The 6738-nt window shown below is 36.4% G+C and overlaps 1 pseudogene; it reads left to right on the top strand.

Moving 5' to 3' along the window:
- Positions 1-3852: 3852 nt before the first annotated feature.
- On the top strand, positions 3853-5106 carry LOC141718895 (uncharacterized; annotated as a pseudogene).
- The last annotated feature ends 1632 nt before the right edge of the window (positions 5107-6738 follow it).

The following is a 6738-nucleotide window of genomic DNA, read 5'->3' on the forward strand; positions in this document are numbered from 1 at the left end:
TATTGTAACAGTTGTAACATATTTTTTTTACCCATAATATTTGGCACCGACTGTGGGGAAAACAACAACAACCATGGTGAACACACGGAGCATAAATAACAGTGGAATTGGCGATCCTTTCCTATCACAAATGATCTCATCGGTGGTGGAGATACCCCCGCACTCAACCTATGCCTCCACTCAAGGATGAGCCCCCGTAGGGGCATCTAAGGCTCAGCCTCAAATGACAAATTCCCCAATCTTGGATCCTCCCCAAGGGACGAATCCCCCAACTCTTCAAGGGATGAATCCCCAACTTCAGCAGCTTCAGGCGATCATAAACCCTCAACCTAATGGGTATGAGTACTCAACTGTCGTGACTCCTGGAACCACCAACCCACCTTATGGGATGCCTCTATACCTCGAGATTGGAGGATGTGGACCCTCTAATCGAAGTGAAGGACAAGGAAAGATGCCCTTATACATCCGTGGTTTGGTTCCTATCCCTGAGAATCGAGAGTTCTCTGGACCCTACTCCGCTAGAGACTCTGACTCTTCGGATGAAGAAGTAGCTCCAAGGAAGAGACGTGCTGGTAAGGAGCATATGCCTAGCGGCTATCAACAACCCAGGAACACTCAAGGGAAGATTCCCCAAGATATACAAGATAGGCTGAAGCGTGATTTGGAGATACACCTGACATCGAGACCTTCACCTGCAACAAGACAAAGAGATCTTCCTATCATAGATTTGGAAGGTCCGACACCAAGAAGGAGGGCTCCAGGCCCAATGGGTGACCCAAGAGACTTAATGCCTTTAGGAGATCCTGATGATCCGAAACCACCATTCACTGAAGAGATAATGAATGCTCACATATCAAGAATGTTCAAGATACCCACCATCAAAGCATATGATGGTACTGGGGACCCAGCTGATAATTTTATATTATTGCATATTATTAATACCTATTTTATGTCTGTTTTCGTAATTTTATTAATAAATATATTGTTTTATTTTTTTTGTAGGAAAATAAATAAAATCAGAATTGAGTTGGAAAAGGTGAAAAAAGCAAGGAGGTGGACTATTCTAGAAGCCAAAGGAATTGGAAGATAAATAGAATACTTGTTGGAGAAGACAATGGAATCCAATGAAATACTTTTATAATCCTACTTGTATTCCAAGACCAAAATCATCGTATTTTCCCTATATATATGGGTCTCCCCTCTTGTATTTTACACATCCAACACCCCAACACACCCAACACACCCAAGACACCCAATTAGTTATTTGTTTTGTTCATCTTTTTATCATGTGTAGCTAAATTTGTTCCCTAAGATGAAAATGAAGATAATTTTATTGCTTTGATATTTTCTCGTTCCTATTATTTGATTCTCATGATTTTTCTTGGTGCTTAAATGTTCAATTGACAAAGTGATTTTTGATATATTATTGTTACCATATTTATTTTTTATAGCCTATGCTTGATCAATGAAGTTTTGCTGGTTTATTGTTATATAACAAGTTTCATTGTATATGCTTGTCTCGTTAATTGATATACGTTATTTTTATGAAGAAAAGAAAATTGATTTTAGGGCGAGTTGATATTAATTGTGATTGATTAACGAATTCGGATTCCTAGGTTTTCCATATTATTTGTTATTTGCTAATTAGGTTAAACAAATTTCATCTCAAATCTATTAGTCTAGTTCTCCTGAATTAAATTGCTAGGATTTTAAAAATTCGTAGTCTCTGTGGATCGACCCGTAATTGCTACAACTAAACACTGTGCGCTTGCAGTTCTTATTATTTTACACATCAAGTTTTTGGTGCCGCTGTTGGGGACTATAGTTAATTTTCATTACTTGATATTTAATTCTTCTGACTAGTTTTTTTGTTTTCTCTTTATTTTTTTAGGGAATCATGAAGCGGAGGAAAGCTTGGACAAGAAGATCGCAAGAAGGCATAGCCGTCTCTTTTGAAATTTATGAAAGCGCTTTTCAGTATTCTGTATCACCTCTCAATTTTATATATTTATTGATTTCCATCTTATACAATTGTGGTGATTGCTGGAGGAAAGATGTACGTACAATTAATATAATACACGTAGTGTAGTGCATCCATACATGTTTATTATCTCATTTTTTGTGTGTTGCATCATCTAATAAATATTAAGGGCGCCACCCCATTACAAGATAAGGTGAGGGATTTCATCACCCTTTCATTGGCCCACAAATCACTAATTTCTTCATCTTGTATTCACCTACCTTAATAAAATTAAGTAGACGTTAGCCCCTAGGATTTCGAGCTCAATTAAGAAGGTACCTAAAAGAGGAAGTAAATTTGGAATTATTCGAACTTTTGGTGATAAGGCAAGTGTATCACTTACTTGACCAATTTGGATTGGTGACTAGGCAAACGGTTCTCTAATTCAGCGCCTTATTTACAAGGAAGTACCCACGCTTACCTGGCCAACCAGTTTGAATAAATCTAGATTTATAGACTTTTGGGGGGTCCCTAGATTTTTTAGGATTACCCATAGATCTAAGATTTTTCTTTTCGACTTTCCAATTTTTTTTGGGTGTTTACTTATAGCTCTTGTTTGCTACGTGATTACTTGTCTTATATGCAAAGTAATTGGGTTCGAGACCATTCATCTAGATTAATAAGACAGTCTAACCTTTTATCTCCTAAAGTAGTAAGGCAACTTGACTTTTCTTCACCCAATAAAATTTAATCAAAAGAAGTAGAAATTCCACCTGTAGTCGTGTTTGTTTCACTCAAAGACCGTTGTTACCCCGCTCGTTCCACTGAACCCTCATGCATAGTCCTACCTCAAGTAACCGCGAATAATTTTGAAATCAAACATCACAATATTAGCATGTTACCTAGGTTTTCTGGGTAGAGGGAGAGGATCCATATTTTTTCATTCGAGAATTTGAGGAAGTGTGTGCTTTAAAAAAACTCCAACAACTTAGTGAAGACTCCATTAGGCTCCGACTTATTAATTTTGCTTTAAAAGAAGAGGCTGAACAATGGTTGTATAGTCTACCCGTTCATTCTATTTCCACGTGGGGGGGGGATTTGTGTCTATCTTTCTTAAAAAATATTTTCCAAACCATAAGGCAAACAAACTTAGAAATGCAATGAACCAATTTCAACAAGATCAAAAGGAGTCTTTAGGAAATATTTTGATAGATTTAAAAAGCTTTTGTCTAAGTGTCCTCAACATGGTATAGAAAAATGAAGACTTTGTAAAATTCTTTATGAAGCCTTAGACAATCAAACCACTTCTTTGTTAGAGTCTATGTGTCAAGGTAAATTTTTGGATAAAAATGAGGAAGAAGCTTGGCAGTTTTTTGAGGAGTTAGCTGAAAAAAAATGTTGTGGGAGTCAACTAGGGAACCCAATCTTGAATCTGAAAGATCTAAGGGCTTACACGTAGTTGGTAATTCTATTGCAACTGAAGCTAATTTAGCTACACTCACTAAATGTCTAAAAGCCTTAGAAACCAATAATGTGTTTGCTCAATTTTCTATATGTGCAAACTGTAGTTCTCCTAATCATGTGATAGATAATTGCCCTGAAATTGAATAAGTCAATTCCATGTTTCGACCTAGAGTTAGGAATGATCCATATGCACCCACATACAATCCTGGTTGGAAGAATCACCCAAATTTCTCATGGAACCAAGGTCAATACAATCAGTTTAATCAAAATTCTCAACCTGCTTTTCAAAAGCTCAATGCTGGTCCATACCCAGCTCAAAATCCCAACCCATATCCTTCTCAAAATCTTGGTCATTATCCTAACTCAGTCCCCTTGAATCCTCCTGGTTTTAGTAAGTCTGATAAAAATTGAATTTCATTGAAAAGAGTATGGAGGCTTTACTTAAATCTCAACAATCTTTCATGCAAGCTATGAACCAAGATAGGCAGCTGCTAAATTCAAACGCACAATCCATATCTAAGCTAGAGGTTCAAGTTAGTCAATTGGCAAACACAATCAGTGAGAGTGAGAAAAATCATTTCCCTAGTCAACCCGAGGTTAATCCTAAATTTCATCAAAATCAAAAGTCTCATGAAAATGTGAACTCCGTCATCTCTCTATGGTCTGGAAATCAATTCAACAATCATGCTGGTGTTAATACTCATCAGGAAGATAAACTAACATTTGAGCCAAATCCTCTACTTTTGAATCCTAACCTTCCACAATCTTCAAATCCTGAAACTTCTGAATCTAATGAGTCATCACCATCCAAAGAACCACCTTCAAAACCAAACTCTGATGTGTTTAGTGAAAAAGTATTTAAGCCGAAAGCTCCCTCTCCTCAAAGAATTACCTCAAATAAACAATCTGCTCAGTTAGATAAGATTTTGGAAGTCTTTAAGCAAGTTAAAATCAACATTCCTCTTTTAGATGAAATTCAACAAGTTCCCTCTTATGCTAAGTGTCTAAAAGATTTGTGTACTCATAAAAGAACCACTCATGTTCCTAAGAAAGCTTTCCTAACCTCTCATATTAGTTCTATATTGTCAAATCAAATTCCTGTGAATTATAAGGATCCTGGTTGTCCTACCATCTCTTGCGTCATAGGTAATTCCTTCATTGATAAAGATTTACTTGATTTAAGAGCTAGTGTGAATCTTCTTCCATTATCTGTCTATCAAGCCTTGGGTTTAGGTGAACTTAAAAAGACTTGTGTTACTCTTCAGTTTGCTGACCATTCTGTCAAAACCCCAACGGGTATAGTTGAAGATGTGTTGATTAAGATTGGTAATTTTGTCTTCCCCGTCGATTTTGTTATCCTAGAGACCAAACCTGTCAAAAATCTGAAAAATTAAATTCCTATCATTTTAGGAAGACCTTTTCTTGCCACGTCTAATGCCTTGATCAACTGTAGGAATGGGTTAATGAAACTTACTTTTGGAAAGATGAAAATTGATCTCAACATTTTTAATATAGAAAAACAACCCAATGAGCTTTTTGACCAACCCATAGATGTTAACATGATTGATGAGTTAGTTAATAATGGAATCATGAATGTTGATGATGTCCTTAGCTTTTGTCAAGATTATTTTGGTCAAGATTGGGATGATACTAGTCATAAAAATGAGGTCATGAAATATTAGAGTCCACCATTCCTAGTTTTAACCAAATGTTAGAACCTTTTCCTTTGCCACTTTTTGAAGCTAGTGAATCCGTTGAGGCATGTCCACCAAAATTAGAAATCAAACCTCTTCCCGAAACTCTTAAGTATATGTTTATAGGTCCTTTTAAGTCTCTTTCAGTCATAATTGCATCTGATTGAACACTTTCTCAAGAGTAAGAACTTTGATCTCTACTTAGAGAGAGTTGGAAGCCAAATGGTGGAGCATATCCGACATTCAGGGGATTAGCCTTGCCATTGTCCAACATATAATTCACTTAGTTGATGATGCCAAACCGGTTAGAGAGCCACAAAGGAGGTTAAACCCGACTCTTAAGGAAGTTGTTAGGAAAACGATCCTTAAATGCCTAGATAATGGAATCATCTATCATATATCTGATAGTTCTTGGGCCAGTCTTGTTCAAGTAGTCCCTAAAAAGTCAGGGATCACTGTCATTGTCAATTAGGATGATGAACTAGTTCCTACTCGTGTTTAGTCTGGTTGGAGAATGTGTATTGATTATAGAAAACTTAATGCTGCCACTAGGAAAGATCATTATCCTCCACCCTTCATTGATCAAATGTTAGAAAGATTAGCAGGTCACTCATACTACTATTTCCTAGATGGTTTTTCTGGTTATTTCCAAATTCCCATTGCCCCCGAGGATCAAGAAAAACCCACTTTCACTTGTCCTTTTGGAACCTTTGCCTATCGTTGCTTAGCTTTTGGTCTCACTACTGCCCCTGCCACCTTTCAACGATGTATGATGAACATTTTCTCTAATATGGTAGGAGACTTCCTAGAAATCTTTGTAGATGACTTTTCCATTTTTGGTTCATCTTTTCATCAATGTCTTAATCATCTTGACTTAGTTTTAAAACGATGTAAAGAAACAAACCTTGTTCTTAACTGGGAAAAATGTCATTTCATGGTTAAAGAGGGAATTATTCTTGGTCATAAAATTTTGTCAAATGGAATTGAAGTTGTTAAAGCTAAAATTTATCTCATTGTTAATCTACCTCCACCAAAATATGTCAAAGAAATCTGTTCCTTCTCAGGACATGCTGGTTTTTATAGGCTTTCATTCAGGATTTTAGCAAAACGGCTAGACCGTTGACCAATCTTCTTTTTAAAGACATAAAATCTGAGTTCTCTAGTGAATGTCTTCAATCTTTTGAATATCTTAAGAAAGAGTTGACCTCAGCCCCTATCATTCAATCCTCTGATTGGAATCAACCTTTTGAGCTTATGTGTGACATGTCTGATTATGTTGTAGGGGTAGTTTTAGACAAAGAATCAATAAGATACCTCATGTCATATACTATGCTAGTAAGACTCTAAATGATGCTCAACTTAACTACTCCACAACTGAAAAAGAACTTCTAGCGGTAGTTTTTGCTCTTGAAAAGTTTAAGTCGTATCTTATAGGCTCTAAAATTATTGTTTACACAGACCACTCCGCTCTTAGATATATCTTCTCTAAGAAAGACTCGAAGGCCCGATTAATTAGGTGGGTTTTGTTGCTCCAAGAGTTTTACCTAGAAATTAGGGATAAAAAGGGTTCTGGAAATATTGTTGCTGATCATCTTTCCTGTTTAGTAGTGAAGTCCACAA

The sequence above is a fragment of the Apium graveolens genome, chromosome 4, assembly GCF_009905375.1.
Source record: "Apium graveolens cultivar Ventura chromosome 4, ASM990537v1, whole genome shotgun sequence".
Lineage (NCBI taxonomy): Eukaryota > Viridiplantae > Streptophyta > Magnoliopsida > Apiales > Apiaceae > Apium > Apium graveolens.